This window comes from Bubalus kerabau, chromosome 5, assembly GCF_029407905.1.
Source record: "Bubalus kerabau isolate K-KA32 ecotype Philippines breed swamp buffalo chromosome 5, PCC_UOA_SB_1v2, whole genome shotgun sequence".
NCBI lineage: Eukaryota > Metazoa > Chordata > Mammalia > Artiodactyla > Bovidae > Bubalus > Bubalus kerabau.
Window position 1 is genome coordinate 83,421,167 of NC_073628.1, and position 17,390 is coordinate 83,438,556.

The 17,390-nt window shown below is 40.7% G+C and overlaps 1 long non-coding RNA gene across 2 annotated transcripts; it reads left to right on the forward strand.

The window, feature by feature from the left end:
• Positions 1-4: 4 nt before the first annotated feature.
• On the forward strand, positions 5-13,115 carry LOC129653953 (uncharacterized). 2 transcript variants are annotated; one of them, XR_008715311.1, is made up of 4 exons: positions 5-247; positions 1,327-1,511; positions 10,126-10,343; positions 12,873-13,115. It is a non-coding gene; the product is annotated as an uncharacterized LOC129653953 (long non-coding RNA). The 2 variants fall into 2 exon arrangements; XR_008715312.1 differs by having other exon boundaries at positions 10,216-10,343.
• The last annotated feature ends 4,275 nt before the right edge of the window (positions 13,116-17,390 follow it).

A 17,390-nucleotide genomic window follows, 5' to 3' on the forward strand; every position in this document is an offset into this window, starting at 1 on the left:
CGGTTCTATGCCTCTGCTGCATCTATGCCACGTGGGCTACGTGGCAGCACTCCATTTGTGCCTCGTTCGTCCTATCCTCTGATCCCTGGGCCTGCGCCCTGGTGCTTCTCGCTTCCCCGGCCCGCCTTGCCCCGTCTCCATTGCCCTTTGCCTCCTGTCCGCTGATGTTGTCGCGTGCTGGACCAGGAAGAGCGCCTAAGCCCCCGGCACGAAGCCCCCTGCGGTGCGCTCGTCCAAGTGTGCACAGGTCACCGGCTGGCTACCATGCCTATACCGCCACCCCTGGGGAGGGGGGGTGGAAGTGAGGGGCCACGGCCGTCCCTGATGTGCCCGACTGGTGTCCTTAGCCCCACTTCCAGCGCCCGGGCCCTCGAGGAGGGTCTCCCCATCAGAACTTTGGGGAAGGATGCTGCATCCCTAGTGGATGGAGTGTGGGGGATCCTTCGGCCTCCCCATGGGAGGAGCAGATCACCCGGCCTCGGCTGATCACCCTCCCCCTTCTTCAATTCGTGGAGTTTTGCTGCCACGGCCCTTCACCCCACGCCAAGCACGCCAGGCGCCCTGTGCTCACTTGGATACCCAGGTGGCACAGTAGAAAAGAATCAGCCTGCTAATGCAGGCAATTGCAAAAGATGCAAGCTCGATCCCTGAGTGGGGGAGATGCCCTGGAGGAGGAAATGGCAACCCCCTCCTGTATTCTTCCCTGGAAAATCCCTTGGACAGAGGAGTCTGGCGGGCTGCAGTCCAAGGGGTCGTAGAGTCGGAGAGGTGGACACGACTGAGCACAGGCACATATACGCATGAGAAAAAAGAGAATCCCAGTTACAACTCAACCGTTGTGTAAAGAGTTTTGTAATTGGCTTTCCAGAAATGCCACCTTTAGTAGCTGACTTAGTAGAAGGAGGACCCGGATTACACAGGAGGCTTGAGAATGTGGCTCCCGTATCCAGTAGGAATTTAACAGGATGGCCTCTTCTAGTTAGAGTCACCTGAGGCTCCTGTGTGGTAATGAGGACAGAAGCCAAAGTGGGAAGCCCTGGGCCCCGTGAATCTTGATCTTGTGTCTGAGTTTCTGACCCCTGAAACCTACGTCCCTGGGGATATTACTCTTCCAGTGATCTCCCTTGCAAGTGGGGCAGGGCCTTGGTGGTGGCCTCTGCTTGCCTTGGGGGCATTGTCTCTTAAAGTGTCCATTCTTGCCACAACAAAAAAAGACTTCAGGTTTTTGCTTGTATCCTCCCACCTTTGTAGCCCTAAAGTTAACTCCCTTTAGGGCCATAAGGAGAGCTTTGACCTTTCTCTTATCTCTATTCCCTTTTTCTTTAGGTTCTTCCTGATTTCTGTTTAAGAATACTGATGTGGCAGCTCTTACCAGTGTAGGGTAAGGGAGTTAGAGGAGGCGAGGTTCGGAAAAAGAAGGAGACCGGCACTTTACGGAACGGATTCACCTTTAATGAGGCAAGAAGGAGCAGCATCAGATTAATGACCTGCTGCGCTAACCCAAGAAAAGAGTAAGTATATATAGGCATATATGTGGACATCTACTGTTACGGGTGCCTGTTCTTCTCCAAGGTTGTTTGGAGTGAGTGAAGTCTCTCAGTCATGTCCAGCTCTTTGTTACCCCATGGACTGTAGCCCTACCAGGCTTCTCTGTCCATGGGATTTCCCAGGCAAGAATACTGGAGTGGGTTGCCATTTCCTTCTCTAGGAGATCTTCCTGACCCAGGGATTGAACCCGGGTCGTCTGCATTGTAGGCAGACACTTTACCGTCTGAGCCACAGGGAAGCCAGGGAAGTCTTCGGAGTAGGTATTTCTTAAACAGCTGGGGCAAGGAATTCTGGAGACCAGCTGGGACCAGTTAGGAGCTGGGTGTGATCAACCTTATTGTCCATTTTTTTTTCTTCAGGTCAGAGTTCTTTGTTTTGCATAGAATGGTGAGGAGGACCTAGAAAGGCCAGCTTTAGGAGTTTCCTCTGACTATCTGGAGCCGACTGATTAATAAATTTCTCTTTAAGAATAAGAAAGCTGTGGTACATGTACACAATGGAGTATTACTCAGCCATTAAAAAGAATACATTTGAATCAGTTCTAATGAAGTGGATTAAACTGTAGCCTATTATACAGAGTGAAGTCAACCAGAAAGAAACAGACGAATACAGTATAGTAACGCATATATATGGAATTTAGAAAGACGGTAATGACAACCCTATATGTGAGACAGCAAAAGAGACACAGATGTATAGAACAGTGTTTTGGACTCCATGGGAGAGGGAGAGGGGGATGATTTGGGAGAATGGCATTAAAACATGTATGCTATCATATAAGAAACGTATCGCCAGTCTAGGTTCAATTTAGGATTCAGGGAGCTTGGGGCTGGTGCACTGGGATGACCCAGAGGGATGGTATGGGGAGGGAGGTGGGAGGGGGGTTCAGGATGGGGAACACATGTACACCTGTGGCGGATGCATGTTGATGTATGGCAAAACCAATACAATATTGTAAAGTAAAAAATAAATAAACATGTTAAGTTAAAAAAATTTTAAACATTAAAAATAGCAATCAGTGAGGCAGAAAAACAATGAGAAGATGGTTCCCAAGATGCTAATGAAATAATATTCTCAAAAAGAAGTAAAGTATATATTTTAAAATGCATACAAAATGTTGAATATGTATAAAACAGAATGTTAACAGTAGTTGTTTTAATGCAGTAGATGTGTCAGTGATTTAATTTTTGGTTTTTTGTTTCTATTTTCCAAAAATGTTCTGCAATAAATTCACAACACTATTGTAACATGAAATGAGAAATATAAAACTAGTTTTGTAAATATCAGACCCTTTCTTGATCTTCTGTAAACTCGATGCATGATACAGGATGCTTGGGGCTGGTGCACTGGGATGACCCAGCAGGATGGTATGGGGAGGGAGATGGGAGGGGGGTTCAGGATGGGGAACACGTGTACACCCATGGCGGATTCATGTTGATGTATGGCAAAACCAATACAATATGGTAAAATAATTGTCCTGCAATTAAATTAAAATAAAAAAAAAACAAGTCAATAAAATGAAATCTTAAAATTTCCATTCTCTCTGGAAGATGCCATAGCTAAGCATCTTAATTTCAATATAAGAAGATTGTTCTTGGTACTCTGATTCATCTACCACAACTGAATAGCCTGTGGCCTGACCCTAAGAGGACACAAGGTTCAGAGACTTAATTATTACAAACAGTATGTCTTCTGTTTTAATTTTCTAACGGAGAGTAACTCTAAGACCCTTATGCAGGGAACTGACTTATGTTTCATGGCCTTGAAAAATGTTGCCACCTCAGTTAAATTAACGGTCTAACAGCTTTGACCATTTGGGGAGAACTGTCAGTAGTTAGATGTCCTAAATGTGGCCAGTTTCATATGAGCATTGTTAAGACATTACAGGACTTCCTCAGTGGTCCAATGGTTAGGACTCTGAACTTTCACTGCCCAGGCCCAGGATTGGATCCTTGGTCAAGAAACTAAGACCCTGCAAGCCACAAGGTGTGGCAAAAAAAGAAAATAACCCCACCTCCCTTCTGAAACATTGTTAAACCTCAGAACTAAGTTGTGCTTGTCACGGACATCATACTTAGGAGTTTTTCTATCACATCAAAATTTTCATTGGCACTACCAAATTTTAGAGCTAATGGATTTTGTACTATATATATATTTACTACATATATAGGTTTACTATATATAAGTATCATAAATGGCTTAACTTTTTCATAGAATTTGTCCTGTGAATTTTCAGCCTTATCATGACACTGAGTAATGCTGTGTGTCTTCAATAATGTTGTTTTTGGTTGTGGAATGTGGGGCATACTTTTTCTCCCACATTCAAGAGAGAACCCCTTATAAACTCTCCATTCCTAAAACCTTTTAATAAACAGAGGATATTTTTCAATTCCTATGCAATTAGATTTTATAGAATAGTTATTATATTTTTCATATTGATATTTTATAAATCTGGGGAATTTCCAACTATTCTGAGGAATACCACTGGAAAAAAACAAACAAACAAAAAAATCAAATAATAATTCCCTGTACTACTTTGGGTTCTTATCTTGGCAGTGAAAAACACATTTCTAAGAAAAGTTAATTTCAACAACAGTAATATCTTTAAGGTAAATATTTCCCGTAAACTTGCCTATCATACAACCATACAAAAACTAGATAGATTTAAAAAAAAAGTTAGAATTTTTTATCTTATTGGTCAGAGCCAAAGGGCAAGTGATTCTTTTTTTTTTTTAAATATTAAACTAATATATAAAATAGAGTGAAACCTACTTTTGTAGTCTGTAAGTCAAAGCCATCTCATAAATGATATTATATTTATCATAATAAATTTTATTTTTTATGATATACTTTCCAGTTTATTTATTCTTTAAATTTATAATGGTTTTGATTTGCATTTCTCTGATAATGAGTGATGTTGAGCATCCTTTCATGCGTTTGTTAGTCATCTGCGTGTCTTCTTTGGAGAACTGTTTAGTTCTTTGGCCCATTTTTTGATTGGGTCATTTATTGTTCTGGAATTGAGCTGCAGGAGTTGCTTGTATATTTTTGAGATTAATTCTTTGTCAGTTGCTTTGTTTGCTATAATTTTTTCCCATTCTGAAGGCTGTCTTTTCACTTTGCTTATAGGTTCTTTCATTGTACAAAAGCTTTTAAGTTTAATTAGGTCCCATTTGTTTATTTTTGCTTTTATTTCCATTAGTCTGGGAGGTGGGTCATAGAGGATCCTGCTATGATTTATGTTGGAGAGTGTTTTGCCTGTGTTTTCCTCTGGTTTCTGGTCTTACGTTTAGATCTTTAAACCATTTTGAGTTTATTTTTGTGTATGGTGTTAGAAAGTGTTCTAGTTTCATCCTTTTACAAGTGGTTGACCAGTTTTCCCAGCACCACTTGTTAAAAAGAGATTGTCTTTTCTCCATTGTATCTTCTTGCCTGTTTTGTCAAAGATAAGGTTTCCATATGTGCGTGGATTTATCTCTGGACTTTCTATTTTGTTCCATTGATCTATATTTCTGTTAAATTTTCAAACCCTAGCTTCAAACAATATTGAAAACAGATTAAGAAAAATTACTAACACCTTTTTGGATATTTTCTTTTTTCAAACGATAGCGAATGGTGGTTTATTTTTTTTAATAAATTCTGTACAATTTAGAAATACTTTCCATATACGCTATTCTTGGACATTTTCTTACAATGGTAAATATTCAGAGCACTTCACAATATTCCACAATGACATTTTTAAGTTTGTTTTCCATTCTATTCTGATCTATTGTGTATATCTGTTTTTGTGCACATTAAGGAAAATGTCAAAGTGGTTTAGTAGTACATTTTCATTACAAAAGGTAAGCTTCCATAAAGGAAGAACTGTGAAAAAGATCAAACAGTATCAATTTTCTGTTTTATAGCCCTCCAAAGCAACCTGTGGAATTAAATAATTGCAATTTTGACTTCTATTGCAAATGATCAATCAGCAGAGACATATTAAAAACTCTTATTATGACTGACAAAGAAGATACAATTGGCCAACAAAATGGCCAGAGATTGATCTTAGTTTTTAAAATCTTTATTTGCTCAATGACAGATATAAGTCTTGGGGATGAACTCGGCAGGCAGAGAAGATGTCTAAAGCAAAGGCACCCCTGTGTGGATGTGCCTGCCAGGAACAGTGAGGAAGTCAAGGAAGTTGACATAAACTGAGGTGTTAGGTGGTAAATTTGCAGAAGTCAACAAGAACACAGATGGCCTGACCTGAATTACTGTGTGTGTGTGTGTGTGTGTGTGTGTGTTTAGATCTGTTTAATCAGAAAGGGGTTAGGAAAAGTAGCAAGGTATATATCTGTGTGTGATCTTATTCTTCCCTACTAACAGTGCTAAGGAGAAGGCAATGACAAGCCACTCCAGTATTCTTGCCTGGGAAATCCCATGGACGGAGGAGCCTGGTAGGCTACAGTCCATGGGGTCGCGAAGAATCGGACTCGACTGAGCGGCTTCACTTTCATTTTTCACTTTCATTCACTGGAGAAGAAAATGGCAACCCACTCCAATATTGTTGGCTGGAGAATCCCAGGGACGGCAGCCTGGTGGGCTGCCGTCTATGGGGTCGCCCAGAGTCGGGCACGACTGACATGACTTAGCAACAGCAGCTTAGCAGCAGCAGCTTAGCGGCAGTAACAGTGCTAGATTCTTTATCTGATTCTTGGAGTTGCCTGAGAGCTCAGTTGGTAAAGAAACCACCAGCAGTGCAGGAGACCCCAGTTGCATTCCTGGGTTGGGAAGACCTGCTGGAGAAGGGATAGGCTACCCACCCCTGTGTTCTTGGACTTCCCTTGAGGCTCATTTGGTAAAGAATCTGCCTGCAATGTGGGAAACCTGGGTTCAATCCCTGGGTTGGGAACATCCCCTGGTGAAGGGAAAGGCTACACACTCCAGTGTTCTGGCCTAGAGAATTCCATGGTCTGTATAGTCCGTGGGGTGACAAAGAGTCTGACATGAATGAGCCACTTTCACTTTCACTTTTGATTTCATTAAATAACTCTCCGTGTTAGAAATTTTCTCTCTTTTACATGTGAAGAAATGGTCTTCAGATTCTTTTTTTTCTGTTTCTTAAACCACATCCTCTTACCACCTGCCAAAACAGTCTTTCTAGGATCCCAGGGAGGCCAATGAGAAGTGCTAAAGAAGGCCTTCAAGGCAGGATGGTGTAGAGAGGGTGTGGACATTGGCCCCAGATTTATCTGGGTTTGAATCCCAGTGTCACTACTAGTTAGCTAAATTGACACTTATTCACAGAGCTACACAAATATTTCAGATAATCATTGGTTTCATTGTCTATGAAATGAGTGTAATAATGTCATGTATGTAAAGATGGGCTTCTCAGATGGTACAGAGGTAAAGAATCTGCCTTTCAATGTAGAAGAAGCAAGAGACTCAAGTTCAGTCCCTGGGCTGGGAAGATCCCCTGGAGAAGGAAATAACTGCCCACTCCGAATTATTCTTGCTTGGAGAAATCCATGGACAGGAGAGCCTTGTGGGCTACACTCCATGGGACCGCAAAGAGGTGGACCCTACGGGCACACACACAATTAAAAAGGGAGCTAGCCTAGAATCACCAGATGTAGGTAATACCAGTTCCTTTCTTCTCCCTGCCTTTAATTAGAGATAATGGGGATCGGGGAAATTGATGGAGAAAAAGAGCATGTGTGGGACTGCCCTGTGAGGCAAAGCCCCCTTGCTGGAGGAGAGTTGAGATGTGAGGTCTGATCCTTTTTATGGTTTGTGGTTCAAGGACTGGAAAGAACTAATGTAAGGGGAGATTTGATTCAGAATTGGTGGAGGTGGAGGTTGGGTAGGTGGTCTGAAGGTTGAACTAGCAGATGTGAAATGGGAAGTGAAAGAAAGTGAGGGATTAATCATGATTATCAGCTTTTTGTCAAGAAAACACTGTAAGGAGTCTATGGGACTCTGAAGTGAGGCAGATTGCAGCAGAGAAAGATCCCTTCTCTTGAGTTGATGGCACACTTGAATACGACTCACAAGTTCCAGGCAGAAGATTTGGGAGCCCCAACAAATTGGCATTGAAATAGGAAACCAAAATGCATTAATTGCTTAGACAACAAGATGAAGTCATTTTCATTTTCTATTTACTTACATTGTAATACGGTGAGAATTTCTAAGGGTGTTATGCAATTCAAAATTTTTCATTTCAAGAAAAGCAATAATATTCTAACAGACATATTCACGAAGAATAGTATTACCAGAATGAGAGGAAAGTAAAAATAAAACGAGAAATTATTTGAATAATATTTTGTAAATTTTATGCAAGCGAACTTTCTCTAAATGCCTTGGACTATTAACTTTTTCTCTTCTCATTGTCTTTGCCCCTATCTGTATAACATGAACCTTGACGGGATTGAGTTTGCTGTTTAGGTGCAAAGTTGTGTCTGAGTCTTTGCGACCCCATGGACTGTAGCCCACCAGGCCTCTCTGATCATGGGATATTCCAGGCAAGAATACTGGCGTGGGTTGTCTTTTCCTTCTCCAGGGGATCTTCCCAACCCAGGGATCAAAACCACATCTCCTGAATTGGCAGGTGGTTTCTTTACCTCTGAGTCACCAGGGAAGCCCTGAGAATGAGTTCAATGAGTAGGTCATTGGAATTGGAAGTCACAGGAAAAACATACCAAGAGAAAATAAAATTCATAGGTACGTACACCATTGTCTCTAGATTATTTCACTTGTTCGTCAATACATTGTAATTACAAGCTATATAAATAAAGTAATTTAGATTCAAAGATGTTTTAGAGTCTTATCTTAGTTTACTAGGCCTGCCATCACAAAATACCACAGACCCGGTTGTTTAAAAGACCGAACACCATTCTCTCATGTTCTGGAGGCTGGGATTTAAGGTCGAGTTGGATTTTCTTGAGCAGTCCATCCTTGGCTTTGAGATGACTGCCTTCTCCTTGGGTTCTCTCATGGCTTTCTCCCTGTGTAGATACAGAATTAAGACTGCAACAGAAAAGTGTCGGATGATAATATTAAGTTCAGAACACTCACATGGCTATTAAACAATGAAACTGGGATTTTCCTTCTCCCAGACTGCACAGTGCAAGCTGTGCACGTGTAGTGTTTGACATCAGAGTGAGGCCTGAGACTAGAGATAGAGGTAGGAGCATACAGTGGGAAGGGAGCAGGGGTCACTTGAACAGTCTTATGTAGTGGAGATATATAAATGCTGATACTGAAATTATTGCTTACTTTGCTTTGAGTCAAATTACCTGTAGGCCATTTAAAAGTGTGTTTATTTTTTGAACTAATATTTAACTTTGATTGAAGTATAGTTGATTTGCAATGTTGTATTAATTTCAGGTATACAGCAAAGTGATTCAGTTATATATCTATATCTATATCTATATCTATATCTATCTTCATACGTATCTGTGGGCTTCCCTGGGCTTTCCTTCTGAAGTAAAGAATCTGCCTGCCAATGCAGGAGATGAGGATTCAAGTCCTGGGTGGGGAAGGTGCCCTGGAGAAAGAAATGGTAACCACTGGTAACCACTAGTTTGGGCTCTCTATCTATGAGTCTGCTTCTTTTTTGTTACATTCACTAGTTTATTGTGTTACTGATATTCCACACATAAGGGATATCATTCAGTATATGTCTTTCTCTGATTTATTTCACTGAGCATAATACCTTCCAAATCTATCCATGTTGCTACAAATGGCATATTTTAATTTTTATGGATGAGTAGTATTCTATTGTATGTTTGTGAATATATATGTGCGTGTATATATATATATATATATATATATATATGAATACACACACACACACACACATAACATCTTCTTTATCCATTCACTGGCTGTTGGAAACTTAGGTTACTTTCATATCTTGGCAACTGTGAATAATACTGCTTTGAACAGTGGGCTTCATGTACTTTTTTGAAATAGTGGTTTTGGTTTTCTTCAAATATCTACTCAGGAGTAGAACTGCTAGATCATATGGTAGCTCTATTTTTATTTTGTTGAGGAACCTTTATACTGTTTTCTGTAGTGTCTGTTGCAATTTACATACCCACCAACAGTGTGGGAGGGTTCACTTTTCTCAGTATCCTCACCAACATTTGTTTTTTGTATACCTCATTGGTTGTTTTTTTTTAATCTGTATTTCCCTGATGATTAATGATGCTGAGCATCTTTTAATGTGTTGCTATGATTTTTAAACTGATATGTACAGGTATAAATCTTAACACCTATGCAATTTCTTTTATGTTTCACCCACTTAGATGTGGGTCTAGGCCCTTTCTTTCTTTTTTTTTTTGTTACAGTAGGAAGTTTAAATTTTATTTTATTTTTAAACTTTACAATATTGTATTAGTTTTGCCAAATATTGAAATGAATCCGCCAGAGGTATATCTGTGTTCCCCATCCTGAACCCTCCTCCCTCCTCCCCCCCGATACCCTCCCTCTGGGTCGTCCCAGTGCCCTTTCTTTTAACAAGAGTTGATACAGAGTGATGAGGGCTTACTTACCACTGACAGATGTCCTGGAAATAACACTGTGTAATGTCCACAGTTAAGCCTGAAAAGGCCATGAGCCACTCAGGTCAACCTCCTGCTGGAGCCGTCCACCACCCACAATGAACTCGGCGGTTCTGCCTTCTAGGAGGAAGCCCAGGCCTCGTGGGAAGGCTTCCTGAATCTCCGCCAGCAAGCCCGGCTTCAGCTGCAGACGTGGCAGTGACGTCACCTCCAGAGGAGTCCAGCCCCTAGTGTTAGTATCAACCCCAACTGGTGAGTCTCCTCTCCTGAGACCCCAACATCCTAGAGCAGAAAGAGCCATCCCCACTGCACCCTGTCTGAATTCCTCACCTTGGGACCAAAGTGGGTGTCACGTGCCATGACGTGGGGCTTAGTTTATAAAAATATTTTATATTAAAAGCATCGAGAATAACACACTTGTGGAAAATTCACAGGTTACAACAGAATGTATATTAAAATCTCTTTCCTTCCTTCTGTAGTCTATAGCCTTCTAGATGCTGTCTCTGGAAGTACTGTTATTTTTTCCAGACTTATTAATGGAACTATCAGATAGTGCTGACACTCTGACGTACATGTTTCTAAGAGCTGTACCTACATTTACTCATTTGTTCTTCGTTCACCATGAGTTCTCAGGTGGTAACTGGAAGGGAAGTCTTCTGCTTCATTCTGATTTCCTTCCAAAATTGGGTGTCTGAACTGCTGTCCTCAATTCCCTTTTGAATTATATTCCTCCAATATATTTGAAAATACAGTCCCTAGGCAGTATTTGCCTGGCAGTCTAGTGGTTAGGATTTGCCCTTCCAAAGTAAGGGGAGTGGGTTGTGGGTTCAGTCTTTAGTCGGGAACTAAGATCCCACATGCCTGGGAGCCAAAAATCCAAAAACATAAAAAACAACTAAGCAATATTGTAACAGATTCAATACATACTTTAAAAATATTATTAAAAAAGAAATAGAGTCCCTAATTCTTTTTTTAATTTTTATTCGTCAGTTTCCTTATTTATACACACACACACACAGACACACACACACACACATTTTCCGTCAAGCTGGGAAGCACTAAAATTGTTCATTTCATTTCAGTTCAGTTCAGTCACTCAGTCATGTTCGACTCTTCGCAACCCCATGAACTGCAGCACGCCAAGCCTCCCTGTCCATCACCAACTCCCGGAGTTCACTCAGACTCACGTCCATCGAGTCAGTGATGCCATCCAGCCATCTCATCCTCTGTCGTCCCCTTCTTCTCCTGCCCCCAATCCCTCCCAGCATCAGAGTCTTTTCCAGTGAATCAACACTTCCCATGAAGTGGCCAAAGTACAGGAGTTTCAGCTTTAGCATCATTCCAAAGAAATCCCGGGGCTAATCTCCTTCAGAATGGACTGGTTGGATCTCCTTGCAGTCCAAGGGACTGTCAAGAGTCTTCTCCAACACCACAGTTCAAAAGCATCAATTATCCGGCGCTCAGCTTTCCTCACAGTCCACACTTGGTTCATATCTCAGTTGGGTAATCCTTTTAAATAATTTGACACCATCTTAATTATTGTTTTACTTCATCAAGGACCCACTTAATCTTTTAGTTCAGATATTTGGAGGTGAGGTGAGTTGAGTCAGCAATGAAGGGCTTCCCTGGTGGCTCACACAATAAAGAATCTACCTCAGTGCAAGAGACACAGGTTCAATCCCTGGGTTGGGAAGACCCCTGGAGAGGGGAATGGCAACCCACTCCAGTATTCTTGCCTGAAATATCCCGTGGACAGAGGAGCCTGGGAGGCTACAGTCCATGTGGTCGCAAAGAGTTGGACATGACTGAGTGACTTCACTCTCACTTTTTCATCTTTCTCTAAAAGTTTTCACTTCTGTGTTCTAGGGGGCTGGTCACTTATCATTCTATAGCCACTGTTCATGACCATGAGAATGGGGATTGATTAGGCGTTGAATTGTGACCCAGAACGCACATTTAATCCTAGAGTTTGGGGTGGTCTAAAATTCTTCATGTAGAAAAACAATACACTTTCACCTAACCTACAGCTGAAGACACAATGAATTGTTTTTTGTTACTTGTTCAGTAAATAGCCAGGCTTTACACACAATAACAGATAAATTGTTAAATGAATTGGCAGAGGTTGAGAGATAAGTAAGTGTGTACATGTAGATGTATCTGGAGAAAAGGAAGTAATATATGTAAAGGAGAGAAAGATTTACATAATTTGATAAGTATATGTATTTTACAATCAGAATATGACATTTTGCAATTGAATTTCAATTACTGCTGCTTTTTATTTTTTTATTTTATTTTTTCTACATACCAACTATATTAATTAATACACTTCCAAGGGTACAATACAGGGGATGTGGAAACTTAGCAGCAAGCATGTGCTCAACAATGAAATCTTCTACTAGTTCTATTCTGACAATTTCTAACTCTCCGAGAGGCTCTATACTATTTGAATACCTTAAACTTCCCACACCTCTTGCGGTTGGGAGACTGTAAACAATCGTATGTGTAGCTGTAGGAGTCCGGGTAAACCTGTCAGGCAAGTTAGAGAGCCATCTGAGGGGTTTGTGAACTAAAACACTCTTGTCACGCCCAGGAACTTTATTAACTGGAGCTGTATGTTAACTCTTTTTCAGAGGGAGAGATGGTGGTGGGGGACGGCCCCCCATAAAGTCAGAGGTGTAGGTGAGAGCACAAAGCAGTAAAGTAGGCAGACTCTGGTTTTGGGGTAGATGCTCAGGCAGGCCCAGAGGGGTATAACTAACTTGGCATTTATTTATCTTGTAGATGAAATGAATGATCATCAAAATACCCTGTCCTACATGGGGATAAACCCATCTCCAGACACCACACGGGAGCTGAATGATGTTGTGTAGGTTGATGTGTCTCACATAAGGCCTGTATTTTCAGAAAACCACACATTTATTTATTTTTATATTTTTATTTCCCCATAAAGCCCCATATTGTTTTTGTGATAGAAACACTTATAAAATTGAAGTCTAATTTTGGTGTTCAATAAACAAATGCATTTTGTGTACTGCATTGTGTATTGCTGTGTGTCATACTATACAAAAGCATCCTAGGATGGTAGAGGTATAGAAGACAACTTGAATTTTGTTTTCAATATATTTCAATATATTCAATATATTGAAATACATTTGGACAAATGATAGAAAATCTGTGGAATAAAAAGAAGAAAGAAGTTCAAAGGAAAACCTAAAATATCCCACACTAGCTAATTCTAAATCCCTTAGACTTTTCAAAGCCAAGGTAGATGGGTCAAAATCTTTATTAGGAAAGGGTCTATAGTAAGAATTGGTATTATTCATGTTCATAAAAGTGTTAAAGTGCTGCTTTAAAAGTATGGTCTCTATAGCATAACTGTCACATGAGTTAAGCATGCATTAAATGAGATAGTGTTTTTCTAAACTCAGGGAAAAAAGGCATCATTGTGAGTTACTCTGATTCTAAAGATGGAGGACTTGAACTAGACTCTTAGGGTAGATAGGATTTGTGCAGGTGGAGAGGAGAGATCATTGCAGAACATGGAAATGGCTTGAGAAAATGCAGTACCTAGGCATCACATAATGTGTGCCAGCTGGCAATACTACAGAGCCTAGTGTGACCAGAGTAAAAGCTTTGTATTGTTAGCATTTGCATTGCAAATAACTAGTTAAACATGATATTCAGTTCAGTTCAGTTGCTCAGTTGTGTCCAACTCTTTGCGACCCCATGGACTGCAGCATGCCAGGCTTCCCTGTCCATCATCAACTCCTAGAGCCGCCTCAAACTCATATGTCTATTGAGTCGGTGATGCCATTCAACCATCTCATCCTCTGTCATCCCCTTCTTCTCCTGCCTTCTATCTTTCCCACCATAAGGGTCTTTTCAAATGAGTTAATTCTTTGCAGTATTGGAAACATATTAAACCTGACTTTGGAAGGATTTTAGATTAGAAAATAAAGAATTTATGCTCAATCGTCTAGGTAATAAGAGCACTTGGATATATGAGCAAGAAAGTGGCAAAAAGTTAGAAAAGTCGTTTTGAAGCTGTTGATGTAAGCCTAGGAGAGAAATTCCTTATGAGAAGCTGCCGGGAGCCAGCAGGGGAGTCCCAACCCATAACAAAGTTATGTGGGAGAGTTTTGGTGGGCAAGGCAAGCCAGATCTCGAGGGGTGCCCCTCTGGGGCTGCCTGAGCATCTACCCCCAAACCAGAGTCTGCCTACTTTACTGCTTTGTGCTCTCACCTACACCTCTGACTTTATGGGGGGCCGTCCCCCACCACCATCTCTCCCTCTGAAAAAGAGTTAACTTACAGCTCCAGTTAATAAAGTTCCTGGGCGTGACAAGAGTGTTTTAGTTCACAAACCCCTCAGATGGCTCTCTAACTTGCCTGACAGGTTTACCCGGACTCCTACAGCTACACATACGATTGTTTACAGTCTCCCAACCGCAAGAGGCGTGGGAAGTTTAAGGTATTCAAATAGTATAGAGCCTCTCGGAGAGTTAGAAATTGTCAGAATAGAACTAGTAGAAGATTTCATTGTTGAGCACATGCTTGCTGCTAAGTTTCCACATCCCCTGTATTGTACCCTTGGAAGTGTATTAATTAATATAGTTGGTATGTAGAAAAAATAAGTAGTGGCCTTGGTGTTAACAACTTTAGACCCTTAAGGTAATAAATTCTTTCCTTCCTTGTAAACCCATTGCGCCTTTGCCCTATAGGAATGCAACTTTATCTAACACCTTTGGAGGATGGTGTCAAACTTTAAAATTATTACTCTTAGAGAAAATAAGTCTTACGGTTGACAAACCTTGGTCAGAGTCATGAAATGTTAACAGGCCTTCTGGCCAGAAGATGATGTAAATCACCTAAACCATTTGTGTATGGTAAGTTTGCAGAAAAGAAACCCTGGTTTCGATAAGGATCAAAGACTGCTGACTTTGCATGATTTCATACCCCCATTATCCTTTATGTGCAACTTAGGGTATAAAAGCCCCTGTTGAAAATAAAGCTAGGGGCCTTGCTCACCGAAGCTTGGTCTCCCCATGTCGTTTTTCTCTCACCTTCTGGCTGAATTCCCATCTGGAGAAAGGAGGCTCGTTAAGCCTACTAATTTTGCCTGGGCTTCTAAGATCTGACTGGGGAGGGCTTACTGTCTCCTCTCCTTTGGGAGAATGGGAGGATGCCTGTGGCCTACGTAGGTGACACAAACTCCTTGTCTTGGAGTTTTATTGGTTTTCCACATAAACCAAGTTATTCAGCCTCTTTGCTCCACTGAATTTTCTCACTGAGCTATCCCTATTTAACCACTCTTTATACCTCTAATTAATACTTAACTAAGCTATCGCTATTCTAATCACCGACACCGTCATCCTGAGGGAATCCCTGGATTCAACCAAGGCAGGACCCCGATAAGAAGCTACCACCGAGATCCATGGTTCTAAGGTTTTTCTAGACCAAGGCCTGATTACACAAGGTAGTTAACTCCAGATTGTATTAGTGACATAAAACTAATGCCAAAGATTAACTTGAATTGGTGGGTGTTAGGTCCACAGGATGTGTGTGTGTGTCTATAACCAGGAAAATAAGCAATAAGGCCAGTGACTCGGAAGGGTGAGGACATTCTGTGATGCAGAGCATACAGTGGATCTATGCAAGTTGTTTAGAACTAAAGTTGATACTAGTAATATGCCAGCAATTAGAAGCCTACTTGTAGATATTGCCAGTTTTCTGGGAGATTTCAGCTGGGATTGAAAGGGTTCAGTTTTTTGAAAGAGCTGTCTATGAAGGAATGGAATTGATTGGCAGGATGGAAATAAGATTCTGTCATAATATCTAGATGAGGGTTGTAAAGACAAAAACCTATGGAATAAATTTATGGAGGCCAAGTGTAAGACTTGTTCTTTGTTCTGGGAATTGGAAAAGAATGGCTCTCACATGGCTTTAAGAGTTAAAATCTATGTGGTTGCAAAAACAAAAACAAACAAAAAAAACCACCTCTTTAATTGAAACAAGTCATGAAGGTGAGGCACTTTTCCAAGCAGAAAAGAGCAGTCTTTGGGTGGGGAGGAAAGAGAGGTGAGGAGCTGGGGTTTCAGTACATTGTTCAATGCGCTAATGGAAATGTCTAGAAAGCTTATGGGGATATAGTGCTGAGCTTTGGAAAGAAGCTAGTTCTACTTAGAAATTAGTTATTTTTTCATCTTTTAAATGAATGAAACTTAAACGAATTATTTTTTAAAAGAAAAGATACTTAAAGAAGAAAAAGTAGAAGAATGAATGTTGGCCTATTGAGTAGTAGTACTCAGTTTTAGGGCCAAAAGATGAATGTTCTTCAAACACTCCTCAGAAAAATAACATGAGCAGGAGTAACTCTGACCCAAAATCAGCGTGAAAAGATTTTATATAAGGCATCAAAGATACAACTAGCAAGTATAATAATGCCTTTTTTTTTTTTTTTTTTTTTTTTTTTGCCATCTGATAGTTAAAATTGGAGACGGCAATGGCACCCAACTCCAGTACTCTTGTCTGGAAAAATCCCATGGATGGAGGAGCCTGGTAGGCTGCAATCCATGGGGTCGCTAAGAATCGGACATGACTGAGTGACTTCATTTTCACTTTTCCCTTTCATGCATTGGAGAAGGAAATGGGAACCCACTCCAGTGTTCTTGCCTGGAGAATCCCAGGGACGGGAGAGCCTGGTGGGCTGCCATCTTATGGGGTCGCACAGAGTCAGACACGACTGAAGCGACTTAGCAGCAGCAGTAGCAGAGAGTTAAAATGTTAGAACTTTGAGGAATCAGATGATGATAATTCCAGCTGCTAATGTTCTTAAGGCAGCTGTCAAAATTTATATCCAGTGGTGATGATGAAGTGGAACACTTTAAGTTCGATTAAAATATCTTATTTGTGGTACACCTGGCTTTCAACTGCCCATTCTGGAGACTGCACTTCATATATAATTAAAATATGATAAAACTGCTCTGTTTTTCTTGTGTCTATATTTACACATATCTTTCCTCCTTTGACCCATAAAATCAGGCAATTTCTGTTAGGTATCCAGTCTGCCCTTGTAGTCCCAACTTCTGCATGCCTCTTTTTCAAAGTTTCAATTATATATAGTTTTAAATTGATTGTACCTTATTTCATAAAAAATCATGTGTTTTTTTTTGAGACTAATATGATTCTTTTCCATGATTATTTTTCATGAAATGGTAAGATCATGTTAACCTTGTGAGTATATGTACCTAGCCTTCCATCAGATAGATTTTGTAACTCAAAATAATTCCTGAAACTTTT